Source organism: Osmia bicornis, chromosome 1 (genome assembly GCF_907164935.1).
Source record: "Osmia bicornis bicornis chromosome 1, iOsmBic2.1, whole genome shotgun sequence".
Taxonomy (NCBI): domain Eukaryota; kingdom Metazoa; phylum Arthropoda; class Insecta; order Hymenoptera; family Megachilidae; genus Osmia; species Osmia bicornis.
The window spans coordinates 12,705,793-12,725,055 of NC_060216.1; the positions used below are offsets into that span (position 1 = coordinate 12,705,793).

At 40.4% G+C, this 19,263-nt stretch overlaps 1 protein-coding gene across 1 annotated transcript in view; it reads left to right on the plus strand.

Annotated features, from left to right (window-relative positions):
* Positions 1-14,648: 14,648 nt before the first annotated feature.
* LOC114872798 (lachesin-like) overlaps positions 14,649-19,263 on the plus strand; it is a 42,749-nt gene continuing 38,134 nt past the window's right edge. Inside the window, exon 1 of the mRNA XM_029180399.2 lies at positions 14,649-15,438. The gene's annotated coding sequence lies outside the window, so the exon portion shown is untranslated. The remainder of the gene's footprint in view (positions 15,439-19,263) is intronic.

Below are 19,263 nucleotides of genomic sequence, written 5' to 3' on the forward strand. Positions count from 1 at the left end.
CGACACGAAGTGATTCTAATATAACAAAATTACTATAAAATTATTCGAAAATCGCGGTAGAAAAGTATGATTCTATCCTCGTGTCTTTTTTCACTAGTTATGAACACGGTCAATTAAGCCCATCCGAACAGGGTGTGTTTAATCGATCGGCGATAACGGATCGACTAGAGAATCGTAAAAACTACGTATCGGTCATCTCTAAGAACGAGAGTGGAGGGTCAGCCAAGTCCTATTCCGATGTTCCGGTACATTGTTTCGCGTACCGGTTCTGGTTACACGAGCTTTTCGGAGAAGGGTAAGCGAATGGTCGAGAGTAGGCTGCGTTGACGTTGAAAGATGGTGGTGCTCCTTCTCCCTGGCCGCTGTTTCCAGCATGATATAGCACCATCCAAACGCGCTGATAGATCCAATTTACAGGCCGTCTTAGCACACCGTACCGACCCCTACCTAAAACTTCAATTCCCACCACCGTCAGCTTCGTTCGCACTGCGGAAGACAATTTTTTAACTTTTCCAACGTATCGTTTCGGTTAAGCGTTAAACGATTAAGCTATCGAACAATCGTTACACAACGATAGAAATATTTCTTTTTCCTATGTATAGGTACTTGTTATACAAAATTCTTTTTAATGAAAATTGTAACTGATTATAACAAACGAGTAATATTTTGGTCGAAATTTTTCATATCGATGATTATGCACCATTCGTGTAATGACATACATCATCCAATATGCATATATGTAAGATTCGAGCGATTAATTGGCGTGGAGCAATTAGCAGTACAGAGGATCTGACAATCGGGCCATAGGCCTCGATTTCAGTCTCGAGAGGGTTGGACCAAACGCCTTGTCAAGGTGGACGTGCCCGCGGCTTGTGTGAGCCCAGCTGACCCTCCACGATTAATGGTAAACTTAATTATTGGATCTCCAGTCTCGCAAACGTCACGTTCCACCTCCCTCGCGTATTCCTATCCCGCGTTCCGCTACACCCTTCGCACAGACGCGCGTAGGTAAATTAAGACTTCCTTCCTTAATATATTTATCGATTTTCAAGAGTTTCCTCCGTATTATCATTATGAAAGTATGATAACCTTTTGGAAATCGTACGTTTCCTACTGCGCTATATTTCTCCTCCTCCCTTATCTCATATGTTCACGTTTCTCCCAGTTTCAGCTATGTACGCTTTCCCGTATGCACCCAGCACCTACGTCGAGCATAAGTCATGGTTTTGTGTTGGTTACTTTTAATATCATACGTGTTTCAAATGGTAGGAACGTATCACAAGTTTTCTAGGGAGAACCTCCATATGGTACACTAATAATTGTATGTTTGCATGTAGATGTGCATAGGAAGGTGTAAGTCCAGGATCGGATTAAGATTTAAACTTAAACTATTGAGTTTAAAGATGTAAAAAAAAATTTGTTATATTTTTTCGCATAGTAAATGGAAGGCATGGAAAACGGCCCCCTGAAAATTGGGACCCTATGACTTCCCTCTGATTTTACAGGGTGATTCTCTCGCTAGTGTACTCAAAGGAAATGTCGTCACACCAGTATGAATGGACCCAAGCCCTTTCCTGTCATCGGTATCTAATTACCATCTGATCGATATAATCAGTATCTAATTACACGGGGGTGCATACTGCATTTAAACGTTTTCTTACAGTGTGATTCTCCCGCAACTCAAACCAAAGGAGATGCCGATTGCTACTTGGCTACCGTTTTCTTTTTATTTTAGAGAACTGTGTGGGTGCGTACATGTGAAAAGAAAACGGTAGCCAAGTAACAGTCGGCATTTCTTTTGGTTTCAGTTGAAAGAGAATCAGCCTGTATACATATAAGTCAGTGTGATAGAAGAGTATCAATTGTGATAATTGAAAGAAACAGGTAATTGTAGAAGACGTATGGCATTGGGTGTACGTATGGGAGCAATGGCAGAGAGGAAAATTGGTATTTGGCTATTTGGGTAGGGGGCCAGGTGGAAACGATCGTGGTAGAGAGGCGAGTACGCGCGGGATGTACTTGACGTATTACTCGAGTGATCGGATATCGATTAGCCCACCGCACGGCTAGTCCACAACACTCTCCACGAGTCGTAACTTGCACTCGAATGCTATTCTACTAATTACCAAGGCGACAGGAACCACTGCGGTTGGCACTTGTGACGGTGGATCTTGACGGTTGCACGCATACGGGCCAGCACCGACCGGACTGTGGAGGTTATCGGGTTCGCATATGCGGTTAATCACTGGACGACTGTGCGATCGTTAAGCTACATTATCCTCCTTCGTTATCTACTAGCATTATCACTACAATCTTCCGGAATTTCTAGTTAATTTTACTCTTGCGGTCTCGCGCACGAGAGCCACCCGTTAATCGGCACTCCCGGTCATACCACGACCGGAGCCCAGTCGTTTGTCCCTTATAGTTTGCCGACCGTTATTACGGATTATGTGAATTATTATCACTTTGCAACTAGGTCTCGCGCGAGCTTACCAACGACACCTGCTTACGCTTGGATTTACACCATTAAATTCAATGAATTCAACATCGACTACCCGACTTATCCCCCTTTATCCTATAACATTCAAGTATCTACTCTTAACATAAACCCCAAGTTTATCGTTACTTTTTCACTTCTTTCATTTTTACTTTAATTTATTCGACCTAAATTGCTTCGTTCTTTAAAATGATTTAATTCGTAACACGTATTAAATTTAATTAAATTATTTTATCTTTAATTTTATCTTTTATCAGTAATAACCTTATTAGTTTAAGGATATTTTAAGCAAAAATTTAAAGCAATTTAAAATATAAATCAGATTTCAGAAAGAAATATGAAACTAGGGGGCCACATTATTACCCTTTCCTCTACTTTTCCTTCTTTATACAATACCTTGGGATACAATTAATTGCGTATACATATATGTGTATACGCATGCGTCTCGTCGTATTATTCAACGAGAAGCTTTTTAAAAGTCATCCGCAAGAGAATGAAACGCGACAATACGCTATTGTATATATTTATCTAGACGAGACAGTCAAAGAAACCTCCAGGCTATCGAGTCGACGTTATTTGTCGTTAATGAAGACGTGTCTCTCCACTTTTTCGTTGCCCGTGGCACCTTAACTATGTAAACCATCCAGCCCACGATTAAGACGAGCCTCGATAAACACCCTTTTCAATTTTGGCCACTGCCTTATCCCTGTGGATTGTGATTACTTTCGAGATCCTTATCGATCACTGTACTCAATTTTATCGCTCTCCAAATATTTTCTTTCAAACAGTGTCGATCACTTAACATTTAATTAGAAATGTACATAATTTCAAATGCTAAATCGCTTCGTTTATATATTGATCGCGAATGATAATTTTATTTCATCGCACTCGACGATCAACGATTTTTTATGACCTAGTCTTCTTAATTATTATTAGACAAAAGGATGGAACTTTACGCATTACAATTTTACAGACTAAAATTACCGTTGATTAATTGCATTAATTAACGTACTTTCGCAAGTATTTTGTTCAATATTATTACTTGTAAATGAAGAACTTGAAAGAAAGTTAATTAAGAACTACTTGACCAGACATCGCGTCTTTTTGATAGAATGTTGAAACTTAACGTTCGAGGAGTATTGTACTTTGAATTTATGTTACGAAATAAGATGGGAAATGCGGGGATAATTGATGTTAATTATCGCGTGGTAAAATGCACCGACTGCGGATCAAATAATAAAACAGATAAGAAATCTGTAGGGATTAAATCATAAGGGGACAAAAGTTATGGGCCGAGTATTAAGCTGAAAATTGTTTAATCGGATATTTATGCCGGCCACCGGCCGTACTTTTATTGACTTAGCAAAGTATCAGGTTTTAATGAGCACCGGGCTAAAGCTTCGACTTGTTGGAAATTTAACTTGCACAATTTCTGGAAATTTTAACTATCGGAAAAACAGTGAAACTTTGTCACGCTTTCTGCCGGCGGTAATAAAAACGAAGCTTTACGCTTAGAATTTGCACACCGTTAACGAAAGGTTTGTTCACAACTTCCTAGAAAGGATCAGGTTCTACCTTGTTTCCATTATTGATCACCAGTTTCCTTTCTGACAGATACAAACATTTACTCTTATCACCGTTAATACTTTATTTATTGAAAACCTATTAACCTTTTGATAAAAGTTATCAATGCATATTATTAATTACGTACCACATGTTATCAGATTATAATACTCTTGCAAAACAATGAAAAAATAAATTGCGAAATGAAATAAAATAATGTTGACTTAATTCTTATTTCGTACACACAGAATGTTTAAGCTTAGAGTACTCAACAGTCAAAGGGTTAACAGGCTTTTTTTAATAATCTTATTATTATATATTTTAATAATAAAGGTCAATTAATAATTTTTTGATTATACATTTTAGTAATAAAGTCCAATTAATAATTTTGTATTACATATTTTAATAATAGAGACCAATTAATAATTTTTTTATTATTACAAATTCCTCTTCCAATTTTTCCATTCTACTCTTCTCTAATTGAAATCGATGATAAACCAATTACCTCCCCTGTATGGTACCATAGAACGATTAAACGTTAGCGATCGGTGACGTTATCTAATACGGTCGTAACATCCTCGGAATTATGTAAGACACGTAAACGATTCGAGCTGCTTTGTCGAAGAATTCCGGGCGGACAGCTGCAACGAACTCGAGGAACAAGCAATGGCATAGTTTCTTGTTTCAGGGTTGTTTGCGCGTTCGATAGCGAAAACTAAAGGAAGAAAGAGGGGACGCTGTTCGCGGCAGAAGTGATGCGAGAAAAGTGAAGGAAAAAAGGAAAGGAAAGGAAAGGAAAGGAAAGGAAAGGAAGGAAGGAAGGAAGGAAGGAAGGACGGAAGAGAAGAAGCGTCCGGTGACACGACTCACCGGAACGGGAGCGGCTGTGTTTACACAGTTAAGTGACACTAATTGAAAGTTCAATGCCGGCATATTGATTATGGGCATAAAGCACACAATATCAGGCAAACACGCGCAGGTAATTCAATCTCGACCGATCTAATTCGTTCGACGCCCGACGCTCGACGTCCGACGTCCTCCAACCACCTATGTACATAGATACATACTTCCAAGTTCTAGCTCGCTTCTCACGGTAGCGTCGCGACGACGTTCATCCACCGCGATCGAAATAACGCTATTCCCACGAATAAGTTAAATTGCCTTAGTATCGCAAGTGAAACTCACGTTTCATTGTCGGCTCGACGTACGCCTTGATTTGTTTTTACTTTCGGACATTACAGAATGCAACGGTGTAGGTACCGTATGCGGGTGGGCGAGTCTAAAAAAAAATAATGGCTGAACAATTTCAGCCCCGAAATGGGTACGGTTCGTTACAATAGCGACACGGCTGTATAGATTGGTGCAGGAAGGTTTTAGCTTGGTCCAGTAATTTTCTGGTCGGCTTAGTCGTACCTGGAGCCGCTCTGGGAGCGTAACTCGCACATGCGTGCACCGGCAGTGTTGGAAAGAGATTTAGACGGTGCGGCGGAGAGCCATTCTGGGCGAAACAAAGGGACGAGAACGGGTGGAGAAGAAAGAAGGGATGCTCGATCAGCGAGGCGAACGAAACAAGAACGAAACGAAGGAGACACCGAAAGGGCTAACTATACTGGCCGAGAAGAAAAACGACAGATGAGAAAAGAGAATGAAACTTTATGAAAGAGACACGATCGAATATCGTGAAGAGAGGGTCGTGTGATAGAGAGAAAGATAAAAGGGATAGCGCGACGGGGGTGAAGGTAGAGAGACCAATATAAGCTGTTAGCTCGCAGCTGTTTGTGCAAACGTTATCCAGAGCCACGTTCTACGTTTCGTCCCTTTGACAACCAGACTACAAACAGTGGCTAGGTATCACGTAGTTGCGAATCACACAGATACGGTTCCTTCCCTCTGTCCGTTTCCCTTATGTCAAGAAAATTTTACTCAATTTCACATAGGACAGCGATGAATCCTCTCAGTGGCGAATTAGGTCTAAAAATGTTAGTTGCAAGGGTACAAAGGTGGCTCACTTTGAATAATTAATCTTTTCGTAATTGGCAATTAAATAAATATCATAGAAATTTTATGTTAATGCGAGTTTGTTGAACTGGTTCTAAAGGGGTCGCTTGCTGTGAAGCAACCCAACACCTTGACCAGTTCGCCATTGAATATTCCCCCGTCTCTTTGTTTCTTGATTAACCTTACAAACAAAAGGGTAAACTAATTCTTGATGACCTACCCACAGCATGTTTTCGACGCAAAGTTCAAGATTAGCCGAGGGCAATATTTTAATAAGAGAAATTCATGGCCATTAAGGGAGGGACGATAGGGGCGGAGAGGCGAGGGCGGAGAACACTCGTTCCTTGGTCGAGTTTCGGTGTTCGCGATTTCCGAGAGTAGATTCGCGAGTTCTCGGGAATCAATTAAAAGTTTCTTGGAATTTGAAAGAGCATCGTGTCCCATAGCATAGCGAAATGCTCGCGCCTCGTCCGCGACTGTCTCGTTTTGTTCGCAATTCCTCTGCCCGTTTGTTAGGGAACTGGCAAACCGAAACCTGGTCGGTCCATCGATCGACGGCACAGTTCTACACCGGCATCTCGCGAATTCGTTCAAACATATCTCCAGAGAAATTTCCCTGTTCCTCGGCCTTCGACGAATAACGAAACGCTCGTTTCGCTTCTCTTCCGGCAGTCTCCGTGAAAATTCATCCTGTCACTTATTTCACGTTCGTTTCGTTCGGTGCGGTTCAAATTACACTTTCCTTTTCATTTTTGCCAACAAACGAACGAGACTGTTGCGTTCCGTCCTGTACATGCAGACTACGCTCTATTCATTCTGTTGATTACTCTGCATTGTCGAAGCTCGCGATTACAAATTTTAGCCACGAGTTTTCTCGTCGACAAAGATTACTCTCGAGAAATGATTTCACGCCTTTCTTTCCGACATAATGCCGACAAGTATAAGAATGCGGTCGGTTTTTTTCAAATGATTTTAATTGAAAAAATGTTTTTTATTTTTTTTCATTTTAGTGAGATTTATTGAACTGGTAAGGTATATATTTTCAACGAAATGCTTTTTATTACAATGCACACACCATACCTTGGTCGATAACGTTTTTCCTTCCTGTAGGACGCAAACCTTGGACGCATTGTTTGCGAAAGGTAATTGATTCTGAAATCAAGTATCCTTTTTTAACTCGTTTGTTTGCTACCAACGGCGAACACCGTTCTCATAATCCTTCTTTATTCGCTTTCTCTGTATTATGCTGTCCGAGCTTTGTCTAATCGTAAGTAAGTTTTCAGCAGTTTCGTACAAATATCATTTAAACGCAGCCTTCGAATTGTTTAGTTTGATATCTTTGCGTAAAGAAAGTTTTCAAAAGTCGTTGCCACAAAATTTAAATACAATTCACATATAAATATTGTTACTAATAGTGTCCATATCGCTTAGAAATGTTGAACATTCGTGTAAATGTACGTTATATCGGATAAGACGATACGTATTGCAAACTTTTCTTTACAATGGACTAGGCATCGTGAATTTCTTTCCTAAAGTTTACCCTCTAAGACGGCTGTATCTCCGCGACTCGGATCTTTTTACCAACAGAATTCAACCTCGATCTCGTAAAAAAATGTCCTGGTTGGTTTGTACGAAAGAAAAACGAAAGAAAAGATGAAACGGGATATCATAGTACGTTTCTTCGATATATTTAACGTGGTAAATTTTTCACAATTTTATTATATATATTTAGATAAGCTGCGTAAGTTTGAAAGGTCGTTTATCAGTTTTACTCGACGAAACGAAGCCTCGTATTTTTACAACAAACTATCTAATATTGGTAGCTGCCTTCTTTTCGTGGGATCTGTTTCGAAGAACGTATACCGTGGGCTCCAGAAGTCCATACCCAATAAGAAGGATTGCAAAGGTAAGGATAACATCGAACTGACTATAGGGGTAGTGGATAACAACGTAGCCGGCCGACTACGTCGACCGACTAAGCCGAAGGGTAGTCTCTAGATTTCTCCACTCACATCCTCCGATAATCACATTTTCACTGATTCTGCGCTGTATCCAAACATTTCTCCCTCCATTCGAATTTACTCCGGTGCAGAACGTATTTTCTTCACTTTTTTAAGATTTTAATTACAATTAGCCTTGTTAGAGATAATTTCAATCGCCACGATTCCTGGAAATTAACGAAGCAACGCGTTCGTGGTAGGCTCGAAAGTGTGAATTTAGAAAATCGGTATTCGATGTGTTTCGACGTCAGAATCAAAGATATCCCCGATGAAAGGGACGGTGAAAAAGCAGCAGCGACGGCTCGCAGACGGTACATATCACGCTACACCGACGTGTTTTACTTTTCGTTTCGGCAATAGTTTCTCTGATACCGACTATATTCGGCAGTCCTCCACTCGGTTGCATATTCGCTCACCGTACCGTAAACAAGTCAATGCAGATACAGACTCGTGCGCATGGATCCTGCCGCTCCTCTCTACCGTATCTTTTCGCTATCCTGCCGCTTCGTCCTTCCTGGCTAACAGGAACTCTTTGAAGCAAACGCTGCCCGATAAACTTCTATTGATTGAAAGCCTTACGCGTTTTATTCCAGCGAACCAGTTACTCTTCTGCCTTTATGTCTCTGCTTTCGTCACCATCGCGAACATACCGCGCGATACTAGGCGACGGTACTCTCCTCCTCTAGCTACTTACTTACTTACGTACGTGTCGTTGATAAGAGAACTTGCTTGTTTTTTCATCGTCGGACACGGAACATCGGTTATTTATACGAGAAACGTGTGACCGCAGAGGTGTGTTTTCCGCAGTACCGGATTGGAGGAAATTTAATCACCGTTTACGCTACAATTTAATTTTCCCCCGATTCAATTTATCACCCTGTTACCGTTTAATTATCAAACGCTTCCTCTCTGGTACACTTTCGTAGTTCTCGGGCAATTTTTAACCGTTACGCTGATGATAAAGTCTCGTCTTAATTTATAGGAAGAGGAGTTAGGATCGTCAAGGAACTGTTGCATCGTCGAACCACTTACGCGCTTGTATCGCGTTATTCGCAATCATCTTGCATAGTTATCGAGTAGCTGACACAGCTACCAGCTTTTACGTATGTTCCGTCATCTAGGACAAAAGTTGGAATCCGTGAGAGAGGAGTTCCTGTGTCAGACCGCAGGATACCCTCAGGGGTCAGACCATGTTCTGACAGTGGTATTAAACTTGTCGAATATCGATGTCTCTTTGCAACTGTGTCAGTTCGCCGAGTCTCGTTGTGCTTTGGCAACTAGCTATTGTTACGCAGGGCAAATATACGTATCTACGTTCTGCGAAGAAGAGTAAGTAGCGCTCGATCGCTTTGATCGGTCTGGAAAAATGATACCGAGAAAGAGAAAAATCGTGGCCGAATGTTGGATATTATGAGACATTTTAATAAAAAATTCTATACTCGTTACGAACAGATCTTTATTCTTTCTTCAAGGGCTACTGAGCGACTGGGATCGTAAGAGGCATAAGGCACCAACGCATAGTGGAATATTCGTCCAATCCAGCCGGCCAAAATTATTTGCATTATATTGTTGTTTTCAACCACGCTTTTTTAACTTGTTTATGGTATTTTAAGGCAATCAAAAAGATAAAGACAAAAAAGATTCGTTTTAAAAATCTTTTAATTATTTTTATTCATCTGAATAGAATCCTATGTATAATAAAATCATTTATGCATAAAATCCTGATTTTATATTATATTATACTATATTTAATACGTTATTTATTTGTTTTACTCAGATAATAGCAATAGTGATTTTTCATCTGAAGTAACTCTTTCATTTATCGACAAAAAAAAAAACGCTTTGAAAACAATATCCGGACGATTCCGGAACCAATCTTTATTGTGCCGTAAACACAAACATTTACCACGTGTATTGACACCAAAAACAAAACAGGGACTTACCCTGAAGTATAACAAAATTATGAATGAAAAATTACAGTTGTGGGAAACATCATTATCATGTTAGTCGTTTTTAAATCTCAGCAATCACGAAAAAATAGATAATAAAAAGCATAAAAACATTTTGAAAGTACTATATATATATGTTTCGAAACGTCTAGCACGAAAACTCTTTACTTTGACAAGGCCCAGGATTTTATGAATGCACAAATGATAAAAAGAGTACCACTACACTATTTCTCGCACATTAAACAATCTTTAGCAACACAAATTTTACAACTTAGTATAAATTTTTAAAATTGACTTTTGGCCAGTTAAATCGGTCAAATCATATGGCACTTCTCGCTATCGCCATCCTATAAACAAAATTCGGTGCACTGATTTGAAGCCACTGTACTTTATATTACCATTTATATATCACCAGAAAAATGAGGCTAGGCACAATAGCGTTTATTCTACGTTACTCGTTTCATTTTTTTGATATTTTATTATAAGATTTCCAACACCGAAGTATAGAAATTTCATGACACTTGGACAAAGATGATACAACGCGAAGGGAAGAAATTATCAATATTTTAACTTTCTTGTTTATTTATCTAACAATCGAAAGGAACGTTTTCTTCCACTTTCGTGAAAACAATAACAAGTTTCATAGCTGTTATACATGTTTTATGAATAAATGCTACATAATTACGGAGCTTAAGGTGAAAGTTGAGAACGCTCAGTTCTCGCTTTCCTGGAAGGCTTCACGTTAAAAGGATCTCCAAACAGTGTATCTTCGTTTAGTTGCCAAGATACACCCTTGTATCACGGAAGCTCATAAAGATTTTCGAATAAGTATTACAAGCTAATTAGCTATTTCCTTGGTACTCAAGGCCGCAATATGATCTCGAATATTAACGGACACGAATGCTTGTTCGTGTAAAAGCAATTACTTTAAAAGCGTATACCTTGAAAAAAAAAAAAAATCTCTCGGTATTAATTATTTTATCCTAAAAACTTTCCTTAATTTATCCCTCTTCCTCTGCTTGCACCTTCGCTTCCTAAGATACTTTCAAACTTTACCTACGAAGTAATTACCTACGATTACTGTTAGAATATTTCAGGTACCCGCACACTTCTAATTATTACGCTATGTTAGAATTGTTATTTTCGTAAAGTTTCGTTGATCTCGCAATCAGCTTTCGAGTACGCCTTTCGATTTTTCCAATTTCAAGGTTTACCAAAAGCAACGATAGGTTTGTTTTAATATCCGTGCCGGAGCGGAATTCGATCGCTGTTTCCTTCATCGAAACATTTCCTTTGCTTTGTTTCTTTCTGTGATTGTCGAGCAATAGCGCGGTATCGGCCGATACCAACAAAAGAGTTGGCCCGTATCGGTCGGTCGCTGATGGAGCGGCCCGCTAAGAAATCTGATTGTAAAGGACGAGCGAGCTAACGCTTCCATTTTTCCTGCGGCATTGCCTGTATCCCGCAAAAATCTATTTCTATCTTTTTATTTCTTATTCCGGAGAGTCGCGCGCCGCCGCCTTCGCCGACTTCGGTCACGGCTGCTTCGTTCGTTCTCGCCTCTCAAAGAAATATCACGACTATTTCAATTCTCGCTGATATTGCCGGCCGATAGACGAGCAAGAGCTTGCCCGAGGCGAACCGGAACCATCCTTTATTTTATATGGAGCCACGTACCCGTGTAGCATTACCAACCCCCTACCACTGATTCGCTACCCTTACCTTATTTCTGCCTCGGTTCCCTTCTCCCTTTTCCATTCACCTTTCTCCCCTACGATCAACCTTATCTTTAATATAAACACCTTATCAAGAAAATTCTTTCTTTACCTCTTTTTCTTTTCGATCACCGTCAACCGTTGCTACGTTGCTTTCGTTGTTTTAAAACCGACCATCGAATGGGACAAGTATTATCGAAATTTTAGACATTTTTATGTCTAATTGAAAATGAAATATGTATACAGATTTTTCTACGATCCGTACGATAACTATATGAATTCGCGTAAAAATTGTTTTCAACGAGAAAATAAAACCTATCATAGACGTCTGCTGGAAGCAAATAATCGGGGAGCTTGAAATACCATCGTTCCTTCGACCCTCTTACCTGAGCGTATAAAAATTCTTAATCTAAAACCAATTCAGGGGAGTGTGCTATGAAACCCCATGATTTTTGTAGAAACACGCTCACCTTATGTAACGGGGAATTGGTAAAAGGTATTTCCTAATATCGAACCGGCGCGGCGTCCCTTGAAAAAGAATGTTGAAGTGACGTCGCAAAAAGGAAAAAAAGAAGAGTGAAAACGAGAGAGAGAACGAGAGAGGAACGTAAAGAGTTCGGTAAAGAGAGACGGAGAACAGGGTCACGTTCGACTCTTCTCACTCTCTTACAGAGAAACCTGCCAAAACAAAAGATTCGAAAATTCCTTCGAGAAGCAAAATAGCGATGGTTATAAGCGGATCAAATACCGCCCCGTAGAATCGTGCCCTTAACTCCTTATAATAATAGCTTATTATCAGAAATATCATTACGTACATCAACCCTTTCTATTTGGATTTTATTCTTTTTTTTCTATTTATTGTCTAAATAAGGATTATTTTGTACGATGCTATAGGGGCATTCCATGTGAAATCGGAACACAATGTCGGATTTTGCTTTTAGTGATTTTTAAAAATTATTCAAATTGCTGATTTTACACCTGTGTGAAATATAGTGCTCGCATTTTTTCAATAAATTATAACTGCAGAACTAACAAACTGATAGAAATGAGCGTCCAGGTACTTAAAGTAGAGACAAGGGAGTACCTAATAAAAATTATTTCAGTTTAAAAAAAAGGTTCTTTTTACCGCTTATTTTACAATTGTTTTAAACAAATGCAATTGTATAATAGAAGGGAAATATTGAAAAATTTGAAAAAAAAAAAATGAGAATATAGTCCTATTTATCCTGTTTACGGACCAATTTCCAAAAATACGGACGAAAATTGGCGATACAAAAATTAATTAAAGTTAACGCTGTGTCAAAGCCAAGCGACTACATATACCTGCCATTGTAATACAAGACTAATATTCCTAATAGTTATTGTTTATGTAACCATATTTATATAGTCAAATAAGCTGACAAAAAATATATAAAATAATGGAAACATGTAACGCCTCATAAAAATTAGAAACATTCTAAGATTTCTACCTTCCCCTATATCGTCATTTTCTCGAGGGAAGCCTATTTCGCTCGATAATGTACAATTATCGAGATCTAATCTTTCTTCCAATTCGTATTCAATTGTCGGAAGTGGAACCGAGTTCCCTAGTCGTTTCTAGTCTATGAAATAAAGGTAAATGAGCTAAATTAGCACGTGTTCTCCAGAGGAGGATCTTTGAATTTTAATAGAAATTAGTTGTAGTTCAGCTAGTTTATACGGACGTATCAAGCGTAAATGCTAAACGCTGCCGCATAAATCTTATAAACTTGTAACTAAGGTATGTTTTATAACGCGATTTTATCTACGGTACATTTACTATAAAAGCGCACATACAAACAACAAGTTTGTACAAATGCCGTTATCGTATGCATGTGTCTGATTGGAAATTCATGGCTATACAAACAGTTTATTACTTCGTTCTCGGTCGCAAATGAATGCATTTGCATTCAACAATTTTTATCGATTTTTAACCGACAGTCCGTTGTAATTTTGTTTTACATATGAAACGCAGTATTTTACGCGGACCATGCGAATAACTGGCAGCTACGTTAAATTTATAAGCACGAAATTTTACATCGCCATGCTACTTTCCAACCGAATGACAATGTTTATTTTTTCCGAGATTGACAAGGGTATTTGTTTTACTCCAACCGATCGAAAGTTATTTATTTTGCTAAAAAATAGAAGATGTACATGTAACACGTGCAAAGGACGAATGCTAATCGAATCGATTAAAAATTTAGCCTATTAGGTATACAGGACGGGCTGTTGAAAAATTTGGCAGAAATCAACGGGAATCGTGGGAAATGGACGAACGATTGGAAAGATAAAAAATAAAACGATGCAGAGGAGAGTCGAAATAATGGAAAAGTAATTACAACGGAAGGTAGCATTTCACGGTTCAGCTGGTCAAACGCGATACGCAACAGTCCAATACGTTTTGTTATGTATGTATATACCGTTTAAATTTCTACTTTACCATATTAAACAGCTTGTTTGCCGCGCGACAAGTTGACTGACGGTTAAAAAAGAAATACTCAATATTACACGCGCACCTATGAATCCGTTTATCATGTGAATCTTTTCAAAGAAGAACTTTGAAGATATCGAAGGAAAAGGATTCGCTAGCCCGTACAGTTCCATCCTCCCATACGCCGGTTTATTAATTGAAAGCGAAAGAAAGAGGCAGAAAGGGTTGAAAGTCGTATACGCTTTTTTCCTGAAAGTTAGGTTTCCTTGAAGCGAGCTAACGCTGCGCGTAAATTCCGAGTAGAAACACGCGTTCATCACAGTCGCCGGTTAAAGTGTGTGCGATGCGCATAGAATTTGATAGCGCGAAAGCGGTGCGCGGGCCAATTAGAGGATTCTGCGCGACTCTCGAAAGGGTAGAGACTTGGAGACCGATCCGAGCGAGTTAGTCAGTCAGCCAAGCCCTACTCGTGAACCGGTTACCTCAGCCATCGCGTAAGAGTCGCGAGCAGAGCTTTTCGAAAAGGCAAGCCGCCGCGCCGCGACCGGTGCAGCAGGAGTGGCTTGCAGGTTTCGTTGGTGGGAGATGCTCGACGGTTTACAGACGGAAACAGAAATAGAAAAGTAGAGGGCGCAAGACAGAGAGACGGGGCTGACAGACAGACGGAAAGATCCGGAGAGAGCGTGGATCGAGTGAGATAGGTGGGATAGATGGCGGGGTGAAACGGAGAGGGCGAATAGGGTGCACGTCTCGGCTCGGATAACAGGAGCAGAGACGGGGGGGTAAATCGGAGGAGAAAGGGAGACGGTGAGAGTTTGATAGCGAGGCGTAAGAGAAGATAGGTGGTCCGCGTTAAACGAGGAGGGAACAAACGCGGAAAGGACGAAAGTTAGAGTGAGACCGCGTAAGGGTGAGAGCGCAGGGGGCAGAGAATAGGGTAGAGAGAGGGCGGTAAAGCGGCGGAAGGGTAAAGAGCGGAGGGATGGAGACCGAGAGAGCGTGAGAGGCTAGCGATTGTGCTACAGTCGCACCGCGACACCCCACGAGTGAAACCGCGCGCGTGCCAATCTGCTACCGTACTCCCGTGCTCCCGTGCTCCTGTGCTCCACTAGCCGTACACACCGGAAAGGACCTGCGAACAGTGCTATGCTTTTAAGGCCGCGGCCAAAGCTTTTCCTCGTTTTTCTCATTCTCCTCGTTTTCCTCGACGTCGACGAGTCGACCAGTCGAACGTCTTCGTGGAAAAGGAGCAGCTTTTAATCGGGTAAGTGGTTCATAATCCCAACCACCTCGATGCCGTCTATGAAAATTCATTCTTCCGCTCTACGGTTATTTCTTTCTTTTCCGAACTTACTCGACGAGCGTTGTCTCCAGAGGGAATCCGTTACGTTCTACGATTCTAAGAAAATTCCACGGAGACCTGTTGATGAGATCTCGTTTGTCTTACAATCGCCACGGTTTCTTAACGCTTGCGGACGTTGTAAGTTGATCGAACTTGATCACTGACCGTCGATTATTCGTTACTTCGATTTGTTCAACGTGCGCGACGAAATACGTGAAACGTAAACTCGTAAAGCTGCTTCGATGAATTTTCTGACCAAGTGACGCATCCGTAACGCATCTGTTGCCTCGTCCTGATCGCGAAAGGCTGCTGACCGTACTCGGCGCCGCGAACAGTATTTATATTACTAAATATTTGTTTCGTTTCGTTTCGTTTCGTTTTAAAAAGTTTATCGAGCAGAAAGTGCTTTTTTCCTTCCGCTAAATAACGGTAATAAATTTATCATTCGACCTAAATCACTGCAGCGGATTCGTGCTGAATGCTTCGATACGAAATAATATCCGTCAAACATTTAAAACGAATCGCTCCTCGAAGCGCTTCGTTTCGCTGTTCAAATTATTCTCTGTTCGTTCGGTGACGCTTTTATGTTCGTAATTAACGTTTCAGAGCTCTGAAACTTCAAATAATCTCCAGGGAAAGGTTCTCCTTGGATAATTCACGATGCTTACTTTCGAAAAGTACATTGTACAATGTAATTAAAACGCGTGTCAAAGTCAGTTTCCTGCGCGTTTTTTTCTTTGTACGCGGCGAAGAGGAAAGAAATATTCCACACTCGAAGAGGTGTCCGGAGAAAGGAAGATAGGTGAAATTGAAAATGAAATTGTACGGTCGCGTTGCGTTGCGTTGCGTTTGGAAAACTGTTATAATCGAGGGGTGGAGGTTGAAGAGCCCGAGCCCGAGGGTAGAAAGTGATTCCTTAACAGAGTAGCTGCGGAGGTGTTCTATAAGCGAACAGAAGGAGCCTGCATGCGCGAATACCGTCAAGTTCTTTTGTTCGTCGCACCCTTTACCAATTCATTCGGTAGGAACGTACGTGTAGTGCTCTTTCCCGAGCCATCGTGCTTGTTCCGAGCACCTGTGGACCGCCGACCCCTTTCCAGCCTCAACTTTTCTTTGAAGAACTGCCAATGACTTCCGGCTGACTCGTAGAACCTGTTGATGATCCCCGTTGCCTCGACGACTTTTTATCATGAAAAAATCGTATTAACTCGTCTGTCACCTTGCCTTCCTACGGTCTCTGTGTTTGCTCGAGAAAATTATTTCGACAAAAAGCTTCGCGTTGAACGCAAGGTTGCATTCGCGCAACGCGTGTTTACACGACTGGCAAGAAACTGAATTATCTGATTTCACTGTTTCAGTTGATATCGCGTCTGAGACGAGAATGTATCTCGCACTATACGTTGGCGAATGAAACCAACTTGCCACGCGGCGTTTCCTTCCGCTTTCGGTTGTTCCAACAGCAGCGGCTGGGAAATCGTCCGGGACGTTCTTAATTATTTTCTTTATCTCGCCTATCCGTGAATCCGCAGCACAGCGCATTTTTCTCCTCGACGTTTCATTTGCCTTCCCTCGCGTTCCTGGCTGCTCCAATTAATACTGGCTATTTTGTTTTGCCCACGAATTCGCCTTGAAAATCCTCGAAACGTGCATCCTTGATGCACCGCTGTCGAGTGCAGGTGAATATATGCGCGTCCACGAGATGTCTGTTAAATATCGCCGGAATAAAAAAAAGTAGAGTAGGTATTCGTCGTTACGCGACCTTCCATTATAGAAACTCTTCTTCGGGGATATTCTTCTTCTTCTTCTGCTGCTGCTCCGTTATGCCAGAATCGAAACGGAGCGACTGCCGTCACCCGATGCAGCTGGGTTCTGATTATTTCGAGCGGCTCTCGTCGATTGTAAAAAGAAACCTTTCGGAATAGAAACGGGCTGACTTTGACTTTTCAAATATCGAATTGAAGTTCGAAGGGAAAAAATAATTTGTTTGTCGTTATCCGCGAATATAAAACAGTTGCGAAAGGGGTAAAAGAATTGTTCGTCGTACCTTATTAATATTGCGATAATAAAGAGATTGCGAAGATTCGAAGAACAAGATTTATCGAGGATACGCGTAAGTGGGGTAGTTATAGATAATAAAACGTCCTTGGTGAAATAAAAGTCGTCTTACAATGACGCGTGAAACGGACAGCTAGGATATTATTCTCAATAGCAGAGAAGGTCGAGGCAAACGATGTTAGCCATTGCAGAGATGTCAACGCTTTATTAGCGACGCTTCTCCTACCTATTCTTCTCTCTTATTCCGTTGATGCGTTCTTCCTGCTTGCCCGATGGACTCTGTTCCTCGCGACGACCATTAACCATTCCGACGCAATTTTCACCGACCGATGGAGAAACTTTCCGTCGGAGAATGACGCAAGCGGACGTTTAAACTGTAGGTAGATGGTGTACCTAAATACTAACACCTAACAATGCACTAAGCTTCTTTTTCATTTTCTATTTCCTCTTACCGAAGTAAAGTTTAATTTCTTATCTATCCGTTTCTTTTAATTTAATTATTCAAGTGTATCTGTTATAATTTACGATGCCGGTTAACATTATGGATCCATAATGCCATACGAATATAATTTTCTCAATCAGTTGTTGCTTGTTAGTTATTGTCTCTGATGCAATGCGACGCTTTAACAATTCCCATAGATTTTCTATTGGGTTCATATCTGGTGAGTTTCCAGGCGACGGTAAAACTTGAATTTTTTTATTAGTTAGGCAGGCTGTTACGGTTTTTGCTGGAAAGGGAATACATAATATCATCGGAAACATAAAATATGTAAGTTTTCCATCTGTTCATAATAATTTGATCACCCACTGTAGCTACGATCGTAGAATGGCATAATAAAATCATTGTTAGGTACGTAATCGGACATAGATTGCGAGCAGAAAGAAGATTCAGGGCAGATTTCCATAGGTTCGATAGAAAAATGAAAGCAACGAGGAACATTCAAAAGTGGAAACTCGTCGAGTTTTCGAGCCAAGTAAACCCTATCTACTCAGAAATCCTTTCGAAAGTTGATCCTCAATCACGGAACGTTTTCTCAATGTAGAACGCGCGTATTACCAATGAATCGTCCTCTCCTCCTTTTAACGATTTTTCGACTACCTCTGTAAAAAACGGTCAATTGGAAAAAATTTTCATTCCGAGCGTACCGCGCTCCCAATTAATTCGTTTTTATGAAACCCCTCAATTCATTGAATATGATTTGATTACAACTTCGAAGAAAAAAAAGAAACGGCACGATATTTAAAAGTTTCATATTTTCGTTAAAGTATCATTGAATTGAAAATAGCTAAAATCAACGTTCGAAGCGATAAAAGACGTTTTAAAAAAGTAATCGCGTTGTTCCTCCGAATGCTCAAAGCCTCGTGAAATCGAACGATCGATCCGTGTTTCTCGCTTTCTGAATTCGTCACGATAAGCTTCGATTCCCATTTTTTTCCTTTCTTTATTCGATATTTCTTCGTGCGTGATCAAGATCAGTTGTAAATCAAGGGGGAAAAAATTAAAAGTTCTGGTATCTGTATATTATGATCTCTTCATCGATAAGATAATTACTCTATTGCGCTAAGCCTACTTTGATCTTCTCTGAATGCTCCAAGTTGCGACATTCTTCGACGTATAATCGCGAAGTGCGTGCAGAGTGAGTCCCTGGAATATTTTAGATGAGATTTGTCGTAATTTCTTAAAGTGACAAA